Source organism: Rhinoraja longicauda, chromosome 21, assembly GCF_053455715.1.
Source record: "Rhinoraja longicauda isolate Sanriku21f chromosome 21, sRhiLon1.1, whole genome shotgun sequence".
Taxonomy (NCBI): Eukaryota; Metazoa; Chordata; class Chondrichthyes; order Rajiformes; family Arhynchobatidae; genus Rhinoraja; species Rhinoraja longicauda.
In genome coordinates, this window is record NC_135973.1 from 1217629 (window position 1) to 1241380 (window position 23752).

The following is a 23752-nucleotide window of genomic DNA, read 5'->3' on the forward strand; positions in this document are numbered from 1 at the left end:
AATGATCAGCCATGATCACATTGAATGGCAGTGCTGGCTCGAAGGGCCGAATGGCCTACTCCTGCATCTATTGTTTATTGGTTCACCCAAGGGCGAATGAAATAATTTTGGGGTGAATGAAACTAGAGGGGTTCGTTCTCTAGTTAAAACATAAGAAAATTTAGTCGAGGGTGAATGAAATGTTGTGTTAAAGACTCAAGGGTGAATGACACTGAAATAGTTTAAGAAGCACTACTGTATTAGCGCATGCATGGCTCATCTACACACCTGCATCTCCAGCTTTTGGTACCGAGTACACCCAATGACACCCTGTTAATCTGTGCTTTTGGAGTTTACTCTTACGTGTAAGGAATACTGGCAGAATGTCAGTATTCATTCTCTCCTGAGATGCTGCCTGACCTGCTGAGTTGCTCCAGCATTTTGTGAATAAATACCTTCGATTTGTACCAGCATCTGCAGTTATTTTAGTACGAATACTGGCAGAATGTCAGTCCTGCAGCAGCACCACAACAACTGCCGAAGCCCACTTACGTTCTGAAAATGTCCTGGCCTGTGCTTCGTGAAGATCCAATGAGGTAATTACTTCGCGTGTGATTCCATTGTGTCCCCCTTGCCTTGCTCGGGGAGAAGCTGCTGCAATTAAGATACTACTTAGAATTTGAAAATGCCGGGTGTGGAGAGAGAGAGAGAGGGAGGGGTGGGGTGGTGTCCGTCGCCGTCCCGCTGAGGGGGAAAGACCGCGCTCGACGGGCCGAGCGTCCGCCCTCCGCCACGTGACCCCGGCCCTGCGCGCGCTCCCCGCTCCTCCCCTCCCACAGCGCGCGCTCCCCGCTCCTCCCTCCCCCCCCCCAGCGCGCGCTCCCCGCTCCTCCCTCCCCCCCCCAGCGCGCGCTCCCCGCTCCTCCCTCCCCCCTTCCCCCCCCCCAGCGCGCGCGCCGGCAGCAACAGAAGCAGTAGCAGCGGCAACGGGCGGTGGCGGCTTCAGGTAGGGACCCTTCCCGCGCTTCCCCCCCCCCTCACACCCCCCGGGAATAACTACTCATCCTCTCCCCTCACACCCCCTCCCCTCACATACCCCCTCCCCTCACATACCCCCTCCCCTCACATACCCCCCCCTCCCCTCACATACCCCCCCTCCCCTCACATACCCCCCCTCCCCTCACATACCCCCCCTCCCCTCACATACCCCCCCTCCCCTCACATACCCCCCCTCCTCCTCCTCACAGCTCCCTCTCCCCTCACACAACCCCGCAATAATTATTCACCCAAACCTTTCTTCTTTCCCCTCGACGTGACCCCCCCCCCCCCCCCCCCCGGTAGTTTCCCGCGCGGACACTTTCTTCTCTTCCCTCCCTCGGTCGGTCGGTGAGTGAGTGAGTGACCGGGGCAGCAGGTCTCCGTCCACACGGTAGGTAGGGTGACGGTGAAGAGGAGTTTCGTCCCCACTCCCACTGTCCCACGACTCCCACACCTCAGTTTTGGCGCCAAACAGAGAGAGAGAGAGAGCGCCTCTCCAAGTGCCTGCCAAAGTCCACAGGTCCCACTCCGCCACTCGCAGCCTTAAAAGCAAAACACCCGTGCAGTGAAAATACAAACTAAAGTCAGTCTGAAGAAGGGCCTCGACGCGTAACGTCACCCATTCCTTCTCTCCTGAGATGCTGCCTGACCTGCTAAGTTACTCCAGCATTTTGTGAAATAAATACCGTCGATTTGTACCAGCATCTCCAGTTATTTTCTTAAACTAAAATCTGTCTGTCAGTGTCTGTGATTCAAACTACTGTTACAGTGATCGTGGTCAGATGCTGCCCTTTTCTTCAATGCAAGATTGTTCAACAGTGTGGTCAGAGTGCAATTGCTTTTCGTCACCCTCCCCTAACCATTCCCCCCGGCAGGGTGAAAGGAAACTCGACAAGGATCTGTGAATACAACATGCTGTAGTAACTTAGTTACTCCAACATTTTTTGTCTTGTCTTCGGTGTAAACTAGCATCTGCAGCTCCTTCCTACACTCCTCACTGTGGTCGAGATTCCTTTATCAAGAGGATCCTTGTGTTAGTGTAAAGCCTCTCCTTGTAAAACTTCAGTCCTTGAGCTGACTTGGAGTTTAAATTAGCGCTCGCCAGTTAAAATGTCTGCTGTGTAATAAAACAAAACACACCGTCAGGGTCCGCTGGGTATTCCACTGTTTGCCATTCGCAGCCTTAAAAGCAAAATACTCACTCCTGCTGTGAAAATACAAACTAAAGTCTGTGACTAATTGCTTTGTGTTGAGCGCGAGTTGAATGTGAAATTATAACGAGATGCCAAGACGGAGCATATTTATCTACAAATCTGGGTAGAGAAGGAAATCATTATATTAGTTTCTCAGAGGAGTTGCCCAGTCTGGCTAATGCGATAAGCAACAGGAGTTCTCAAAGCCCCTCCTCCCACCTACAGTATGTTTTAGAATATTCTCCCATTGCTTGGAGGCAGCAGCACTCGAGCTGTGAGACATCAGCCAGGACATAGAATTTATGGCAGATTCGCCACTTTCCAGTGGGTGTTAATGGGGGAGTGTGGGAGGATGTCAAGCTCAGCAGCAAACATCTGAGAATCAAGTCGAGTTGAGTTTATTGTTATAAACACACGCACAGTGAGGTACAGGTGCAATGAAAATCTTGCTTTGCAGCAGCACCATAAGCACATGGACTAAGGCAACAGATAAATGGGACTACTGTGGATAGGGTGAGCAGTTTTACATACTTGGGAGTCCACATCAAAGACGCACATTGCCGCACTGGTGGGTAAGGCAAAGCAGCGCCTTTACCACCTTAGACAGCTGAGGAAATTCAGAGTGTCTCTGAGGATCCTTCATTGCTTCTACTCTGGGGCTGTAGAGAGCATCCTGTCCAGCAACATTACAGTCTGGTTTGGGAACAGCTCTGCCCAGGACAGGAAGGCCCTGCAGAGAGTAGTGCATTCGGCAGAATGCACCATGGGAACTACACTCGCCCCCCCTACAGGACCTATACATCAGGAGGTGTAGATCGAGAGCAAGCAAGATTATGAAGGACCCCTGCCACCCCAGCAACGGACTGTTCCATGTGCTACGGTCAGGCAAGCGCCTCCGCTGTCACGCTGTGAAAACGGAGAGGATGAGACGGAGTTTCTTCCCACAGGCCATCAGGACTGTTAACTTTTATAACTCCAGGGACTAAATTTTGTCTTCTCTGTATTAACTTTTATTTATATGCTGTAACTGTAATTCTTTTTGTGTGCACAATCCACAGGCATTGCCACTTTCATTTCACTGCATATCGTGTATGTGACAAATAAACTTGACTTGACTTGAACAGACAAACTTAAACTATAATTTCTGCAAGACAGTGAAAAAAAAAAGTGCAAAAAAACCCCAAGATATTAATGCAAAACATAATTAGAAAACAAGTCTGTGGAAGTGCAAGAGGTGATCCTGTGGTGTGGGTGTTCCGCTGCTGATGTAGGATGAGGGTTTTGCAGGTCGATTCAAGAACCTGGTGGCTGATGGAAAGGAGCTCTATCCGAAGCTGGTGGTGTGGGACTTTATGCAACCAATCAGGATTCTTACGGTGCATCTGCCAAAGTTTCTTAAGAATATTCGGTGACGTGCCAAATCTCTCAAAACTCCTAAGGGAATATTAAGGTGTGCCTTCTTCGTGATGGCACGCATGTACAGGGCCCAGAACAGGTTATCCGAGATGTTAATGGCCAGGAATTGGAAAATGCTAACTCTCTACCGCCGACCTGCCAATGGAAACAGACGCGGGGTCTCCCAACTACTTCTTTTTGATGTCAAAGATTAGATTTGTGGTTTTGTTGATGCTGAGTAAAAGGTTGTTGTTGCGGCACCACTCAACCGTCTGAAGAAGGGTCTCGACCCGAAACGTCACCCATTCCTTTTCTCCTGAGATGCTGCCTGACCCACTGAGTTACTCCAGCATTTTGTGATACCTTCAATTTGTACCAGCATCTGCAGTTATTTTCGTCCTCAACCAAGTGTTCTTTCTCTCTCTCCTGTACATTCACTTGACACCACCCGCGATTTGCCCAACAATAGCTGTGTTGGCAAATTTATAGATGACATTAGGTCTGTGGTTAGCTACACAATCATGGGTGTGTAAAGGAAATTAAGCATGTAGTCTTTAGGTGCGCTTCATGATTTATGGTCAGTAAAGGGGATGTTGTTACTGATCAGCATGATGAGGTTGAACTGTCATTGATAAACAGCAGCTTGGTGTATGTGCTCCTGTTGATGGTCCGTGCAGAGTGGAGAACCAGTGAGCTAGCATCTGCTGTTTACCTGCTATGCCAATAGGTAAATTGAAATGAATCAGATCATTTCTGAGACAGGAGTTGAGTTGTCCCATAACCAACCTCAAAATACTTCATTATAGCGATATAAGTGTTACCGGGAGTGAGACATTGAGGCAGGCCACTGTGCTCTTCGTGGTCGGCGGTCAGTGAGGGAGCGTCGGTGGTTGAGGTCTGGCTGGCAGTCGAGGATGGGCATGTGGATGCTGGAGGGCAGCCGAGAACAAAGGAGGACCTGACATGGGGAAGTCGTCGGGAGGGGGGAGAACAGAGGAGGACCTGGTGTAGGGGAACTGCTGTGGAGGGGGGGGGGAAGACAGAGTATCCGTTGTGGGGGTACCACAGGGAGGGTTGGGTGGGAGGACAAAGGAGGACCTGGCGTGGGATACTTTGTTGGGCCTTGTTTATGCAGTGACACTTTGCATACCTTGCGTGTACAAAACTAAGAATATTACTGTGATGTCACATGTGACCATAAAGTATCATTCTGAAGATTGAGTTGTTAATGTCTCTAAGATGCAGTATGGGGCTACACCTGTGCTAAACAATGGAGGAAGCAAGTAAAAAGCAGATTTAAATAATTCCACAACAAAAGAAAAGATCATCTTGCCGTGAATGCTAGTTGACAGTTAACTAAGGTATGGTTCGTCATCGGTGGTGGTCAAATCTAGCACTTGAGTTGCATTTACACTCGCCCATCTCTGATGTGCGTAGTTGCTAATCTTTATCGGAAACCTCTTGAGGCCCCACCGTAACTAACACCAGATAGTTTGACATGGTCCATTTGATAATTAGAAATGCTTTTGTGGACTAAGCACAGCTGGTGATTCCAATTACATCTTGTCTATGGTGTTAAAAAATTGTGCTGCAGATCCAGTACAATTGTGTAAAATTGTCCAAACATGTCCAATCCACAAATATCCACAGACAACCAATTACCATCCTACTTGTAATTATGGATAAAATAGAAGAAATCTATTGAGTGGAAACATCCTGGTTATATTATAATTATCCTTATAGCAAATCAGAATCTGTGAATTTGGTGGTAGGTGCTGCACTTGAGCTTTCAATACCACTCTATCGTAGACAGCATGATGAAACATTGTTTTCAAGAGAGAGTTAGATTTAGCTCTTAGGGCTAAAGGAATCGCAAGGGATATGGGGATATCCCTTGGAATGGGGTACTGATTTTAGATGATCAGGTATGATCATATTGAATGGTGGTGCTGGCTCGAAGGGCCGAATGGCCTACTCCTGCACCTATCTTTCTATGTTTCTACTAACTTTATTCCGGAATTATTTCATGAGTAGAATTAAATTCCCCAACTATTGTCATGGAATGACGATAGTCTTTTTGGATATACAGTATAAACTTCTGGATTCTTATCAGTACTTAATCATCATTGCCATTGTGCATTTCAAGATGTTTCCAACCTGCTTTTGAAATGAAGTTATAAATAATTCAAACCTCTGGAAACTGATTAAAATTGCAATAAGGCAATTTATAGCACTTGAGAAGTTTCAGTCTGTTCTGTATTCTTTCCTTTTGTTCGATCAGGTCGCTATCTTAATGAAGATCTTAGTTGTCTCAGACCTTTGGACGTTTGAATTTTTAAATTTTCAGATCCCGGGGTGATTAGTTTTGCTAAACTCGTTGCAAAGTTAAATGATTTCAAGATTCTAATTGGTTGAAATAGCTCTGCCAGATTATAATAAAAGTCTTGCCACATTTCTTAACGGTACGTTTCAAACAAACTTTGTGGAAAGCTTACACCATGCACCAGTTCTGGCAAAAGAGGAATTATGTCATTGCAACTGGCAGGCCAGATCTATGAATGAATGCCTGTTTATCCACAGTAAATGTTCAAGTCTTGAGAGGGGAGAACTAAACCACGACACTAGGATAAGGGAGAGTAGTGATTTTATTGGCGACAAGGACATCAACAAATGGAAGTAAGGATGTGATGACCAGATTGCCATCTGTCGGTACTGTGTATTTTAATAAAGCAGTTGTACTTGTAATGAGGCAGACAAATTAGCAAAAGGTCAAATTATAGTAAATATGGCCTTAAGAAAACAATTCTGTTCTAACACTTACTGTTGCAATGTGTGTTTAAATTATAGCAATGACATTAAAATAGCAAAGTATTTTAATGAGCATAACCAGCTGGCTGTTGGTATGTAGAAACTATCAAGTTACACTATTAAAATTCCTGAAATAAATTTAGTAAGCATTATCATTCTTAGAAAGCATTTTGGATACAATGACAAGATGCTGAAAATGGAGTTGAGATTTATTTTTTTATTTAAAAAAAAGTTTTGGAAATTGCCTCATCATTTCCTGTTTTCAGCCTGATGAAACGGCATACTTCCTCCTTTGCCTTTGTTAAAGAAAACTTTAAAACACAACATAAAGATCTGGCAAGACAATCAAGACTATTGAAAAGCACCAAATACAGTGATTACTGGGAGCAATCTTAGGAGATTGCTCAACTTACAAAGATTCATCTGCCTCTTATATACAGACTTTCCTTGTGATGTTCTGTTTGCCATAGCAAGCTCTTTAGAGGTTTTCTTTCTTCCAAATGGTCATAACAAATATACATCGTGCACCTCCAAAAGACACAGCAGAGTACACACAGCCCAATCCCACACCATCACAGATAAGCAAATGTCCTGTTACCCTTTCCACCTTATTTTATTGTATTATGATTGCCATCTGTCCTTTGACAACAGAGAAGAGAATCTGACTAAAGTAAAATGCAGTGAGTGTCAGCTACACATGCTCAGTTTCAACCTTCTTTGAAGCACAGAATTATTATAATGCATAAAGAGGACTTTAAACATTTTCAGCACTCTACCTATCCCTATCCCTTTCGGTCTTAGAAACATAGAAACATAGAAAATAGGTGCAGGAGTAGGCCATTCGGCCCTTTGAGCCTGCACCGCCATTCAATATGATCATGGCTGATCATCCAGCTCAGTAGCCTGTACCTGCCTTCTCTCCATACCCCTGATCCCTTTAGCAAAAAGGGCCACATCTAACTCCCTCTTAAATATAGCCAATGAACTGGCCTCAACTACCTTCTGTGGCAGAGAATTCCACAGACTTCTTCTTGAAGCTTTGCAATTTATCTTTGTCACCTTGAGGGCATTATTTTGTATCTGGTGTCAAATGGCAATTCCAGTGCAGATGCTGTCCCAATGCAATCAAGTAGTGACATAGTGTGTCATAAATGTTCAATATTATTTTGGCAACTATGTATTTGTGTTTCCTTTTTTCACATTTGTTTAATTGACTAAATAACTGAATGTATGAACATTGACTTCTTCAACTTTAGATAGTTCCTCTGTCCCTCTCTTCCCAGATCTCCCACTGTCTTCCTGTCTCCACCTACATCCTTCCTTTGTCCCGCCCCCCTGACATCAGTCTGAAGAAGGGTCTCGACCCGAAACGTCACCCATTCCTTCTCTCCTGAGATGCTGCTTGACCTGCTGAGTTACTCCAGCATTTTGTGAATAAATACCTTCGATTTGTACCAGCATCTGCAGTTATTTTCTTACAGTAGATAAACATGAGATGAGTAAGGCTATGGTGAAACAATTACTTTTCATACCAGTGCCTTCAGAGAACAATTTTTTGTTTATACAAGACTAATTTAGGCAGGGTAATATTCTCAGAAGTGCAGAAATGCTAATCTGGAAATATACACAAATGATCCAGAATCTGGTGAGTTTAAATTTATGCTTTAAACTAACAAAATGCAAAAAAAACCTTATCCCATCTTACAAAATGCAAAATCTTAAAGCTTTTTTGTTGATGAATATATACTTTTTAAAACTAAAAAAAATGAAAGTGGTAATCTTTTGGATTGATTGTGGTAAGATAAATTTATTTGCATCAATTGGGCACTTTTCTATGTCTATATTTTTATACTTGATTTTTAACGTAGCTCTTACTGGTGATTACTTTAATTATTTAATTGTCTTTCATGATTCCACATTTGCTTTTTAAAGCAATGCTTGTTGCTTCAGTACAAATTATTTTTACTCTATTTGTGTGGTGCCAATATCAGAATAGAATAGTAACTGAAAGTAACAAGATAGAAGGAAGCAGATGAATGTTCTGTAAATCGACAGGATTTCTAGTATCTTTCATCAACCCACCCCTGACAATAAAATCGCTAGCTGCGTCAAGGGAAGGCTCAATAGGACCCAGAGTGCTGGAGTAACTCGGCAGGTCAGGCAGCATTTCAGGAGAGCATGGATAAGTGACATTTCACATCGAGATCCATTTGATGAAGGAGATAGAAGGGTCTCACCCATTCCTTCTCTCCAGAGATGCTACCTGTCCCGCTGAGTTACTCTAGGTTTTTGAGTTTATCTTTGGTTTAAACCAGCATCTGGAGTTCCTTCTTACACAGATAGAATTGGGCAGTTGGGGCCTGGGGAATGATGTTTGGAGGCTGTGGAAGGGAGATCGTCCGAGGCGATGAGATCAGAAACAGTTTGGGAGATATGTAGGAAGGAACTGCAGATGCTGGTTTACACCGAAGATAGACACAAAACGCTGGAATAACAGCGGGACGGGCATCATCTCTGGAGTGAAGGATTGGGTGATGTTTCGGATCGATGATGGCCTGGTGTTTTTCTGTGCGGTCATGGTCAAAGGGTAGGTATGAGCAGGTGTCCAAGTACTGGTGCCTGGCCTCAGCACGGTCGAGGTCAGTCCGGCCCACCAGACGACAACAGATCAGTTAGTTTACGGCAGCAATTTGTGAACACTTTTTAAAATTCAAGCATCGTGTTACAATCTGAAGAAGAGTCTCGACCCGAATCGTCACCCATTCCTTCTCTCCAGAGATGCTGCCTGACCTGCTGAGTTACTCCAGCATTTTGTGTCTATCATTTTACAATTCTATTATCTATGACCACTGCAGTTTTCCTTATCTGTCCAGTACCTGCTTGTCTCCATTTGTGTGCCTGGTGCGGCTGAGACTCATTTGCAGAGCATCAGCTCTCCCAGTTTTATCTTCAGATGCATTCCTGATCCTTGTGAAGTGAAAGGATGGCATCTAATCAAGGCACTCTCAGATACAGTTTAATGTCTCCATTGAACAAAATAGCTTTAAAAGTGTTAATGAAAATGAAAACAAAAGTGATAGATGATTTAAATCTGAAATAAAATAAAATGCTAGACACACTCGTTAGTTTAGGCTGCATTTGTGAAAAGAGAAGCAAAGTTAATGTTTCAAATCAAAGACCCTTGTCAACATGCGGAATCAAAGTAAACCAATTAGTTTTAAGTTTATGGAAAGCCTTGATAGAATGGTGGAGACAAAGGAAATGTCTCTGTTAAGCTTGGGCCAGAATTACGATGGTGATAACCTCCAGGTGAAGTTATTTGATTGATAAATTATTTAGCACAGTTAGTGAGAGACAGGAACAAGTAATAGCCAGGAATTGCAGGTTTGAACTGTGGAGAATATTTAGAATATCAGGTAGTCTCAAGGTAGAAAAAAATGATGGACATGAGTGAATCAGATCATTTTTTACCAAAAAAGAAAAGCTGCTTGGGCAAAAGGCCACAAAGTGCTGGAGTAACTCTTCGGGTCAGACAGGAGCTCAGGAGAATATGGATAAGGGGATGTTTTGGGTCGGGACCCTTCTTCAGACTTGTTCCTTGTTTCTTCATCTAAGCTTTATGAGTATTTTTTATCCTGTGTTAACTACATTGGATTACGTTGAGTGTTAATTGGGATTTGGTCTTGGTTATCTAATGTTAATTGTCTGGTATTTTAACCAGCACACAATTCACAAATAGAAGCACTGCAGAGAGTGTAATGCTGCTGGAAGACAAAATAAAATAAATTGCCTTATGGCGCTAACAGTTTGTAAGTGGGATGAAGGTACTTGTATTATATCTTCATAAATCTTTTGCTGTGTTTAAAATTAAAAGTGCCTGAAGAAATTGGAAGTAATAATCAGTGTTTCAATGTCATAGAGTCATACACTTAATTTATTTCTTTATCACTTATTGCAGTTTTCAGAGGTGCGCATAAATAGCTTGGTATCATTGCCATATCTACGGCAGCTCCAATGAATAACGATTTTTCTGATTTAAAAAAACCAATTGTTGAATATTAACCCATTTGGCATGGGCTGTGAATATTCTGTTTGCTTGTCTAAATATGACCAGAACTCGAATATCATTTCTGAAAGTATATAGCTAAGACTGAAACAGTGGCTCGCTCAACACCTGCGCTCGATCTGCGTTCGCCAATCTGATCTTTTACATCGGCGAAACCAAACACAGGCTCGGCGATCGCTTCGCTCAACACCTGCGCTCGGTCCGCGTTCGCCAATCTGATCTCCCGATGGCTGAGCACTTCAACTCCCCCTCCCATTCCCAGTCTGACCTTTCTGTCATGGGCCTCCTCCAGTGCCATAGTGAGGCTCACCGGAATTTGGAAGAACAGCACCTCATATTTCGCCTGGGCAGCTTGCAGCCCAGCGGTATGAACATTGACTTCTCCAACTTTAGATAGTCCCTCTGTCCCTCTCTTCCCCTCCCCCTTCCCAGATCTCCCTCTATCTTCCTGTCTCCACTCTTAAGGATAGCGGAGTCAGGGGGTATGGGGAGAAGGCAGGAACGGGGTACTGATTGAGAATGATCAGCCATGATCACATTGAATGGCGGTGCTGGCTCGAAGGGCCGAATGGCCTCCTCCTGCACCTATTGTCTATTGTCCACCTATATCCTTCCTTTGTCCCGCCCCCCTGACATCTGTCTGAAGAAGGGTCTCGACCCGAAACGTCACCCATTCCTTCTCCTGAGATGCTGCCTGACCTGCTGAGTTACTCCAGCATTTTGTGAATAAATACCATCGATTTGTACCAGCATCTGCAGTTATTTTCTCATACTACCAGTGGCACTCTTAATCAGTTCTGAACTCCAGTGCTATCTGTGTGGAGTTTGTACATTCTCTCTATGACTCCATGATTTACCCCAGGTGCTCCTGTTTCCTCCCACACACAAATGAGTGCTGCTTGGTAGGTTGCTTGGCCTCTGTAGGTTCTCCCCGATATTAAAAAAAAGTGGCATGAGAACCAGGGTGAAGTTGATAGGCACGTAAGAAAGGATAGGTTGCAGGAAATAAGTTAGAGGTGTGAATGCCTAACTTATGCAGCGTTGACTCAATGGGCCAAGTGGCAGCCACCGAGGCTGCAAGGGGACATAATATTTGAGCAATTAAATGAAAGCTACGTAAAGTTTCTTCACTGTGAATTATAGTTACAGTATGTGCAAAAACCTTCCCCAATTTTAAACTTTTGGCAATACGGACCAAATCAATTAAAATAAAGTACAATAGGGTTGGAATTCATTTTATATTATCTTATTTTTGTGATGAATAGATGAATTATATTTAAAAAATAACTGAATAACTGCTCTTGTGAATGAACAGCATACTGCTGGATATTTGACACCAGCTCTCTGCACAGATGATTTGTGTGGAATGCAGTAGCACTAGATGGCATGGAACACGTCTTGTTATTGCTTGTAATGAATGCCTTTGTATCTTTAATGCCATGGGCCACTTATGCCTTTCTCATTTTGTGGTTTAAATCCTGGAACTTTCCCCAAAGCACTGGGAGTACCTTCAGCAGAGGGACTGCAGCGATTGATGATCGATTGCTCACCATCAACTTCATGAATATAAATAGAAATTGGCAATAAATGTCAACCTTTTTAGAAAGGGCCGCACAGTGGCGCAGCGGTAGAGTTGCTGTCTCACAGTGCCAGAGACCGAGGTTAGATCCTGACAACAGGTGCTGCCTGTACGGAGGTTTCCTCCCACACTCCAAAGACGTACAGGATTGTAGGTTAATTGGCTTGGTTATAATGTAATTTGTTCCTAGTGTGTGTAGGATAGTGTTAATGTGCGGGAATCGCTGGTAGGCACGGATTCAGTGGGCCGAAGGGCCTGGTTCCGCACTGAATCTCTACACTAAACTAAATATACATGCTTTAGAGGTAGGGGTTTGCATATGCAATGATGCCGGGGCAGTGTCGTCTTCTGCTTGCTTACTGACATGTTTATCATGTGGGGTCTACCTGGAAAGCACGTTTTGCTGAATTTTGGGTGGTTGCTCATTTCATACAGGTAATCCTTATAGTTGCAGTTAGATTGTGCTTATAATGAAGTTGAGATAGCTGGTACTTTAATCTTGGTTTCTGGCACATGCAGGCGCCCCACATTTTATTTACTACCTTGAGAAAGAGAGCCCAAGGTCTTTGGGGTCGATGCCTCGCTACTGCAAACAGTGACTGAGGAGCTGGTTGTTGCTTTAAGATTGCGTATCGAGTACATTTCATTCAGATATTGTTTAGTGGTATACTATGGAACAAATTATTTTAAGCAGTTGTTTTTCATCTATCAGTGCCATGAGGGATAAAATCCACAAGGAACATGTCCTGAGCAACTGTGAACCCTTTTTGTTGAATAGAATGAGAACGAGCCATGTTTATGGGCAAAATTAATTATCTCGACTGTGGTTTCTGTTTATTACATTGCAAACAGAATTAAAGGTGAATGGTACATCACAGTAATGACTAGCATGTATGGATCATATTGCATCATGCTGGGTAAATAATTCCAGCCAGCAACACGATATCAATCTAAATGTAAATAAATTATCCTATTCAGAAACAAACTCATCTGGGTTACAACAAAATTAAAGAAAACAGTATGTCACCGGGGTCACCAAGTCAGGAATATCTAAAACTGGAGACACGCATATTTGATTTATTTAAAATATGATTAGGAATTTATACAACACAAAATGACGTTGAACAAACAAGATTTTCTGCATTCCTCTCATTTTGCTTTCTTCATCAGCTCATGATGCTTTTGCTAATTAAATTAAATGATTCGGTTGGTTATTAATGTTTAAAAAATACTAGCAATTATTGTGAACACGCTGCACAAAAATCAAATTATTTTTAAATGATAAAAATTTAATTTGAAAGAAGTTGCAATTAAGTGTTTTTCTCAATGTCTGGTACGCAACCCCCACATTCAGCCCCATGAACCATTCCTCAGCCCACTTGACAACCTAATCAAGATCCCATCAGGTATCAAAATAAGGTTGCCACGATATGCAACTAATTGAAGCAACTTATTTGTTGGCAGGGCACTTGTCAGGCATTTTTTTTCAAATATGGTGTAAATGAAGTTCAAATGTTTGAAGTGTGTAGTTCTCAAGATTGGTGCACTGTCACCGTTTCCTGTAATGGTATGACACAGATGTTGCCACTGATCGTCGTTGGCAATGAAGGTACATCCCTGTGCGCCATCGACTGGATCCATGCGTTCAATCTTGACATGAACGCCTTGATCTACGAAGGATCAACTATGGCACTGTCATCTTCCACGGACTGCAACATGGTCAGCAAGTGTGAGAACAACCTGCAGAAGGTTCTTGACCAGTTTCCAGACGTTTTTGCACCTGGACTTGGGCACTGCACAAAGATGAAGGCACGGCTCATACTCAAAGGCGATGCCGGCCCTAGGTTTTTCAAACCAAGACCAGTTCCGTTCAGTCGGATGGACCAGTACATGCACTTTATCTTCTGCTCTTATATTTTAGCCACACTAAACAATTGTTTCCATTAAAAATATATACAATTTACACATTTTTAATGGGAACTATCATGTACTGCAGTGACAATGCTTTGATGCCCAGACAGTAATATCAAGGCACATGCACCATACTGTTCCACCTTAATTTTATTGAATCAAGGCATTGAGAACAGAATTAAATTAAGTGTTGCTCATTCAACTCCAGCCTGGTTATAAGCACAACAGGGGCCCTCTGTTATTAATGGGGATTTTTTCGGAAACTATCTTTGAATCTACAGTTGGGTTTGTGTTAGAACAGTACTTCTCACTAATGCTAGCAGTGACATGTCAGGATGTAAAACTAAAATAGTATTCTCCTGGGGGTTTATTATTGCAGGCTGCAAGAAAAGATTCAATTTTCTTAGTAATGGGCTGTTTCCTTTTCCAATCTGAAAGTACCTATCATTTCAGTGATTATTTCTTTGTTGAATCCTCAAACCTATAACTTCTAACAATTATTCTCCAAAGATATATTTGAAAATTGTCTTCATGCTTCAGTGCTCCAGCATTTAAATGGCTTTCCATTGTAACTACAAAATGTTTAATTAAAAAAAATTGATGCCACATTTTCAGTCACTTTTTTTTCCAGCGATGATTGCTGTCTATTATCTCTGGGGTTATGACAATGATTATTTCCTACTGCTTCCCTAGCTGAGAAGATGGAAATGAGATTCATAAAGAACATGATGTTTGATCAGTCTGAAAATCATCCAATAAGCCATCATTAGCCAGCAGATGTTGGCCATTAGGAAACTATAACTTCAATGTGCAATGTGCCAGGTGATGTAGAAAAATTGTAGCTATTTGCATGCCTTTGAACCACTTGCTTCAAGCACACTTATTCTAAATTGTTGGTAGTGAAAAACTAACCAAATGGTAATGTCACAAAGATTGGATGTATAAATACATTCATTATCCAATTAAACTTAAGTAAAAGTTACTTTCACCAATAAAAATGGGTTTTTGATAAGGAAACTGAGTGGTTTCTGACATGTGTGTCACATCAAAGATGAATTACAGTTGAACATAGGAAAGTGATTGTCAGGAGAGTTTATTGAATTGACTCAACACATTGTCTCCTTTTTGAAAGTGACCTCTATACCTACCAGCACTATTTGTGGCTTTGTTGCTAACATTTGAAATGTAAATATTGTTAAAATGCAATTTGAGTGTCCAATTTGTCAGACAAATTGAACGTGCAACTTTCATTTTGATAATATTCATTTAACTATATTAACGTCTGGCTGTATTTTTAATGCTCTCAAAAATGTTCATGTGCTGTTGATAAATGTGATGAGCTTGGATGAGTTTAGTCGCTAGGTTAGTAGCAACAGTGTAATTGCTAACCATGGTATTTTGCTATATTCAAAGGTGTTACATAAATACAGGTTTCTAAGTAAAACATAAAATATAAAATATCATTGAATTGAATCTTGAATAGATGGCCAGAATTTGTCTGAAGCGTGTTTATTCTTCAGAGACATTCCGCAAAGCTTAAACATGTTACCAAGTTTGATGAGATCTCTATTAAAGTAGAGCTTGCTTTTGAAAGTTGCTCTGCGGAGATCTATTATCAATGACTAATGTTAAAAAATCTAATTATGTTATGACACAGTGTGCAATGATCTATAATTATGTGGACAGAATATCTTATTTCTTGAATGCACATGGAAGTTTAAGTTGCAATTAAATTGGAAACATTTTGCAATTACAGTAATTTTTGACTGTTGCACAACCAGCCATTTCATTTAATTGTTCTTGCAAATGTTGAAGATTTTGTTTAAATTTGCTGAAGATTGGAAAGGTCTAAAAAGGGATTTATTTTTCCTATTCCACATTCCATTGTATTCTATTTAAAGTCAAAGTAAACAATGCCAATGATTTTTTTTCAGTTCTTGCATTCCATGTGAAGATTTTAATGCATTTATTTAGTTCAGAGAGCTGGAGTTAAAGCCAAGAGTGGAAAATGATGATCGTTCTCAAACTTGTTTAAAAATAACCTCACTAAGAATTTGGATAATCATTTTTTTACAATAGGGATGTACTCTAAATGACTTGTGGGAGCCCCTAAGCATGCGTGCTGTACTCTTTCACTTATATATAAATGACTTGGATGATGGAATAGAGAAACTTCTGTTTAACTTTAACAACCACATTTAATTAGATGACACAGCAATTAGTTTAGATAGGAGTAGAAGGTTGAATTAAGGAAGTGAGCAAGCGTGAAGTTATCGTTTGCGACTTGCAAAAGATGGATCAGAGTATTTCTTAACTGGAGGCTTGCTGAATTGATGAGCAAAGAATATGGCGAGATACAAGTGTTGAAATCAACGGTGCCATCAAACAGAAAGAAAACATGTTTACAAAGGTTTACAGATTATTAACAAACCTTTAATCTCAGGTGGAATACAAAAGTGGTGAAAAATATGTTACAGCTAGACAGAATACTGGTTGGGTCCCACCGGAATACTAAGATCATTTCTAAATTTGTAGAAAAATATATTGATTTTCAGCAAAGGTAGACACAAAATGCTGGAGTAACTCAGCGGGACAGGCAGCATCTCTGGAGAGAAGGAATGGGTGACGTTTCAGGTCGAGACCCTTCTTCAAACTGATGTCAGGGGAGTGGGCGGGACAAAGATTGAATGTAGTCGGAGACTGGGGGAACTGGGAAGGGGGAGGGGGATAGAGGGGGAAAGCAAGGGCTATTTGAAGTTAGAGAAAGCTATGTTCATATCGCTGGGGTGTAAACTACCCGAGCGAATTATGAGGTGCTGTTCTTCCAATATGCGCTGGGCCTCACTGACAATGGAGGATTTTCAGCTGCAGAACCGATTTAGCAGATGGCATTAAACAAGGACATATTGCGTACATATTGCAAATTGGTGCTCTCTTTCAAAATAGACGGTTAAAGGGTAATCTAATTTAGATAAGACGATTAAAGTCATTGATAGGATAAATTAAGAGGAAATAATTCTGTAATCGGAGTGCCTGGAACATGTAATGGGTGGGAATAAGGAGGTTGGGAGAACCTATCAAATTATTTCTAAGTAGTTGCATGAAGCCAGATGGAATGGGTGACGTTTCGGGTCGAGACGACACCTGAAGAAGGGTCTCGACCCAAAATGTCACCCATTCCTTCTCTCCAATGATGCTGCTTGTCCCACTGAGTTACTCCAGCATTTTGTGTTTATCTTCTGTTGGTTTGTATACTTGGTCATTGTTCCCAGCTTCCATTCTTTTTCCCTTGGTAAGTACCTGCCATATCGCCTTCACCAGTACCACAAAGTTAACAAGTACATGGGTACTCTGTTCATCTCATGATAACAGAAAATCTAAAATCTACAGATCTGGAAGTCCTGAAATTAAAACAAAATACTAGGCACCCTTTTGTCTCCTTGTCATCTCTAGCCATTGTGCATCCATCTGCCACTTAAAACCCCACTCACTTATCACTTGCCAGCTTGTCCCGCATCCCTCTTTTCCAGCTTTCTCCCACACCTGCACTACAATCAGTCTGAAGAAGAGTCCTGACCCGAAACGGTGCCTATCCATGTCCTCCAGAGATGCTGCCTGATCTGCTGATTTACTCTAACACTTTGTGTTTTACACCAGGTTAGGCTGAGCAGTTAACTTTCAGTTTGAATACTTGATGAAGGTACAGTTTCCTCCTTGAGTTCTAGCCACTCAGCACATAAACTGAACATGTATTGCCCATAACTCATTCTTACATAAAGTTGGATTTGGCCTTGGTGATCTGAGCACCAGATGCATTCAAAATAATGTGAGTGAATTCAGCTTTAAGCCACACTGCTTGTCTTTTTCTCAAATTTAGTGCACAGGGATGGTGATGTGATACAGGTCCATTGTTTGCTGATTCCTGGATTTTGTACACACTATTTATACCCAAGTGATACAACACTTGGACTTATCTCCAGGGTGAAGTAGAAATATCATACATGCATTCAAAATAGTAGAAACATAAGGCTTATCTAAAAAATGATGGGCCATTCTATTTTTGTTCCAGACATATATTTCTGTTTTTTCTACTGAAACAACACCAGATGCAGTTAAGAGACTACAATAACATTTAAAACCAAGACAATGTTTTCTTTTAACATTTCTGCTGTACAATAGTTGGATTCCTTCAAGATACATAAATTATACCAGGCAATTGAAAATAGTTTCCGCCAGCATTCAGTTATTGCGAGCCATGATGGTGATTTACTGCTTTAATAATACTTATCTTTTTATACATCACCTTGCCACGTTGAAATATTACCTTTGAAGCAGTCACCGTTGTTAACGTAGTACAAAGCTCTTTACTTCAATTGAAGGGCAAAGAGTGCAAGGAAAAATTCTATAATTAGGATGTGAATGGAATAATGTGTTGAAATGTGGCATGATTAGTTGTTGTCACGATGTAGACTGAATGAAATGCTGGAAGGTCAGCAGGGATGAATAATCTACTTTGATGTGGAGACAGCTAGTGTGTTCGGTTTTCTTATAAATTTGCAGGTGCTGACACCTCACTGCAATTTAACAAGGTAATTATTTTTTTTGTGTACGGTTTTGCACGCTTTGCATCTGTAGTTCAGCCGAGAGGTCTTACATTAATACTTTGCACTATTGATATACTTTTGCCCGTGTCTATTTTCTCCATTTTTCTCTATGGTAATTCAGAAGTTAAAATACTTAATGGATTAATTGTTTTCAGAATTTCCATCTTTGTTTACCCTCGTACAAGCATGTTGTGATTGTTGTCTATATTCTCAGTTTTCCAGATAGTTCATTTGCCGAGAAAAAGACAGCATGTATTTTCTGAATTCTATGAATTCTCTCCCAAAGAAGGCAGTGGAGGCCAATTCACTGGATGAATTTAAAAGAGAGTTAGATGGAGCTCTAGGGGCTAGCGGAATTAAGGGATATGGGGAGAAGGCAGGCACGGGTTAGTGATTGTGGATGATCAGCCATGATCTTATTGAATGGCGGTGTTGGCTCAAAGGGCCAAATGGCCTCCTCCTGCACCTATTTTCTATGTTTCTATGTATTTGTTAAATCAATCTTGTCTTATACACTTGATAAGAGTTTTCAGATAAAGCAGCGGAGGTTTTTTGGGGGAAATGTAGTTGTAGTATAAGTGGATTTCCAACCGACATTCATAAATAGACATTTATAAATAAATATGTCTTATAATTTAAGATATAAAAAGCTTTTCTTCAGGAGTGAAGGCCATGGAACAATTGTAGCAGTAAGAAAAGAGAATTAGTAGGAAACAGTGGTGGTGAGTGTTTGTAGATGCAAAGGAGTTTGTTGTTTTTTTCGCACTATTTTTCTTTTTGGGGGTTATTTGTTTATTGATTTCTAGGTTCATTAAGTGCTATCTATTGTAATTATATATATATATATAATATATATATGTATATGTATCTCCCGGTGGCCGAGCACTTCAACTCCCCCTCCCATTCCCAGTCTGACCTTTCTGTCATGTGCCTCCTCCAGTGCCATAGTGAGGCCCACCGGAAATTGGAGGAACAGCACCTCATATTTCGCCTGGGCAGCTTGTAGCCCAGTGGTATGAACATCGACTTCTCCAACTTTAGATAGTTCCTCTGTCCCTCTCTTCCCCTCCCCCTTCCCAGATCTCCCTCTATCTTCCTGTCTCCACCTATATCCTTCCTTTGTCCAGCCCCCCTGACATCAGTCTGAAGAAGGGTCTCGACCCGAAACGTCACCCATTCCTTCTCTCCTGAGATGCTGCCTGACCTGCTGAGTTACTCCAGCATTTTGTGAATAAATACCTTCTATATGTATTGTGTTTGCAGGCCTGATATGCTGCTGCAATTAAGAATTTCATTGTTCTGCTGTTGGTACATTTATGGCAATTAAACAATCTTGACTCTTGAAGTGGAGAGTTCTCTAGGGATTAGCAACTGCTTTTCCTTTTGTACAGGAAGACCTGGAAGACCTGACTTGCAGAAATCTTACTTTTCACAACTTCTCCCATGTGAACAATATGTATGCCTGCTGAAAAATAAATCTTTGCAGCCTACAAAAGACGCTGAGCATCTTGTTCTCCCAAAACAGAACCTGAGTGATTACTTCCCTCATCAATAATCCCATACAGTGTAAAGAACGTAGTAATTGTGTGCATTGAATCTGACAATCTGTTAGTCCCATACCTTTGTAGCCCACTTCAACAAGAGAAATGGAAATATTACCATTCCCTAAGAAAATAATTAATTTCTTGCCCAGATCAAACAATAATCAAAAACATCCTCATAGAAATTCTTGGCTCGAACGTCAGTTAAGACTGGAATCAGAAGTAGTTGATAATCCAAATTCAACCATACAATTACAGAGCGTGTTTTAAAACCAGCACTCAGTGAGTCAGTTGATAATCATTAACGCTATACTTCAAACAAACTTTGCTGCCCAAGGTAGTCCATATATCAGAATATCTATACCAGTCTTGGTTTTGGGGGAAATTGTTTGTTTCTGACCAATGGAAAATTATGTTCACTGTCAGTTGTTGGAATAGAATCCATGCCTGTCACAGGGACTGCCGACATGTTAATGCTTTAGACGTGTGTAAGGATGAGAGGAGATCTTATCGAAACGTATAAGGATGAGAGGAGATCTTATCGAAACGTATAAGGATGAGAGGAGATCTTATCGAAACGTATAAGGATGAGAGGAGATCTTATCGAAACGTATAAGATTATTGAGGGGTTGGACACGTTAGAGGCAGGAAACATGTTCCCAATGTTGGAGGAGTCCAGAACAAGGGGCCACAGTTTAAGAATAAGGGGTAGGCCATTTAGAACTGAGATGAGGAAAAACTTTTTCAGTCAGAGAGTTGTGAATCTGTGGAATTCTCTGCCTCAGAAGGCAGTGGAGGCCAATTCTCTGAATGCATTCAAGAGAGAGCTGGATAGAGCTCTTAAGGATAGTGGAGTCAGGGGGTATGGGGAGAAGGCGGGAACGGGGTACTGATTGAGAATGATCAGCCATGATCACATTGAATGGTGGTGCTGGCTCGAAGAGCCGAATGGCCTCCTCCTGCACCTATTGTCTATTGATAGGCATAATGATGGTGAGCAGATCAATGCAAGTAAAATGGGCAGTTAGCTGGCCAGTGCAATTTTATCATTGGAAATTGTGAAGGGTAATATTTTGAAAGAAAGAATCAGTAGCAGCTATATAACTGAGAGACACAACTCAAAAGGGGGCAAGAGGAAACTGATTGGAGATATATATGCATAGTTATTGAAGGTGGCGAGAGAAAATGGTTTAAAAATTAACTCAATTTTGGTTTTTTTAAAGTGGTATAGAAAGAGTGGTATAGACAGAGAAAAGCTGTTTCCATTATGAGATGGGTCTGGAACTATGGTCATTGGTGCTTTTATTGTCACGTGTGTGAAGTGCAAAGGTACAGTGAAATTATTTTACAAGCAGTCCAGTAGCGTATTGCCATACCCAAGCACATCCCCGATCAGCAAGTGTTTTGAATTAGTCCACCGATCCTGCAAGCAAGTGGCAAGAGTGTTTTGGTGCCCATTTCAAAGTCCAGTCTGCACTCTAGTTGTTATGAGCATTGCTCGTTCCAGACAAGTCCCAGGATGCTGCAGGCCTCCTGCCATTTCGTTCCTTGGACATCTGCATCGTGATTGTCAAAAGAACCAAAAGTCACACGTGTAGGAAGGAATCTGAAGAAGGGCCTTGACCCGAAATGTCACCTTATCTCCAGAGATGCTGCCTGTCTCAAAAATCACAAGTTTTTTCTAACACACACAATGGGCAGTGTGTAATACAATGCCAGGGTTTGTAATGGAGGCAGATTTGGAGGAACTAGATGGGTATCAGAGAGGAAAGGATATGTAGGGCCACTGGACAGGAATAGGGTCCAGCTGGAAGCTCCAGTTCACAAGTTATAGGAGTAGAATTAGGCCATTTGGCCTATTGTGTCTACTCTGCCATTCAATCATGTCTGACCTCTTCCTCCTAATCCCATTTTCCAGCCTTTTCCACATAAACTTTGACACCCGTTCTAATCAAGAATTTAGCAAAGAGCCGGTATGGAATTAATAGCTTCATGGCCTCCTTCCATACCGTAACCATTCTGGGACAAGGCAGTGGAGTAACTCAGCGGGACAGGCAGCATCTCTGGAGAGAAGAAATGGGTGACATTTCGGGTCGAGACTCTTCTTCAGACTTTCTAGCCAACACCATTTTTGAGTTAATAGATTGTTACTATGAGGGTGCCGCAGTGCTTAGCCTTCAGCTATTTACTGTGACAATGCTATGTAAATATATCATGTAAATACCATGCTATTTACTGTGACGAAGATAATGCAATGTCCTGAGTTTTAAAAAATTGCTATAGTCTGAACTCGTTGTTGAGCTCAAAGTTGAATCTCTGACATTCAGTTGGCCACTCTAGCCTTTATTTTCAACCCTTCTAATTGAGCTGCACAGGCATTCTCATGTTTATGTTAACCTTTTCCCTTTGCTCCATTGGTAATCATAATATCCAATATTTCTGATCAGAAATGGTTTTGTTAGCTGCCTGCTTCCATTAACTTTTAATGGGAACGTTAAACAGATGTGGTATGTAGTTAATATTTACTCTTGCTACTACCACTTGATAACAATTCAGACTATTTTCCACTTGCATCATGTTTTTTGGGGGCAGTTTCACTGATCAAATAGTCTGAATCAAAAGCTAGGAACGACAGATGCCAGTTTATAAAATAAGATCCAGAGTGCTGGAGTAACTCAGAGGGTCAGGCAGCATCTCTGGAGAACATGGATAGGTGAGGTTTTGGATCAGAACCTTCCTTCAGTCTGATGAAGGATCCTGACCTGAAACGCCGCCTATCCAGGTTCTCCAGATACAACCTGACCCGCTGAATTACTCCAGCACTTTGTGTCTTTTTATGGATAAGCTCCTGTAGGTTAGTATTTAATTCCACATAATTGTTCATTATCAATACGATCAAGGGGGATTTGCATTGTATTGCACTATCTTTCCTGTAAAACAGTATGTCAGTCCTGTTCTCAAACCACTTTTTGATTGTTGTAGAGATTAATACACAAGTAGATTCAGTTGAGCTGCTACGTTGGAACAATATAGTGTGAGCATACAGTTATGTGTGAACTGAATGTGCACAATCAATGTGTATGATCCCTTTGGACAGGAGATTCAGTGAGTGCTGTGTCACTGACTGGAACAAGTAGTTAGAGTCATAGAGTGATACAGCGTGGAAACAGGGCCCTTGGCCCAACTTGCCTACACCGCCAACATGTCCCAGCTACACTTGTTCCACCTGCCTGTATTTGGTTCATATCCTTGACAGGGATAATCCCTGTCTCAACTACCTCCTCTGGCAGCACCCACCACCCTTTGTGAAAATGTTACCCCTCCGATTCCTATTAAATCTTTTCCCCTTCACCGTACACCTATGTCCTTTTTGCAACATGCTTAATATAGTTAGTGGTCTGCCTTGCAAGTAAACCACTTTCTCATTGGGGAAGCATATTCCATGTTTTAATGCTTTTGTGAAAACATTACAAACACTTAAAAGGACTTGGATTATTAGGGAGTTCATATATTCTTTTTGGAATAGATTCTGGGAGCAACAAGGTATTTTAATGAAAGATCATCTATTTTAATTAAAAGGTCTTCAGGTGAGAAGTTGAATGTGGCTAATTGAATTTCAGTTCAAAGTTCATGAATAA

At 41.5% G+C, this 23752-nt stretch overlaps 1 protein-coding gene across 1 annotated transcript in view; it reads left to right on the forward strand.

The window, feature by feature from the left end:
• Window positions 1-902: 902 nt before the first annotated feature.
• carhsp1 (calcium regulated heat stable protein 1) overlaps window positions 903-23752 on the forward strand; it is a 44538-nt gene continuing 21688 nt past the window's right edge. The window contains exon 1 of the mRNA XM_078417576.1: window positions 903-985. The gene's annotated coding sequence lies outside the window, so the exon portion shown is untranslated. The remainder of the gene's footprint in view (window positions 986-23752) is intronic.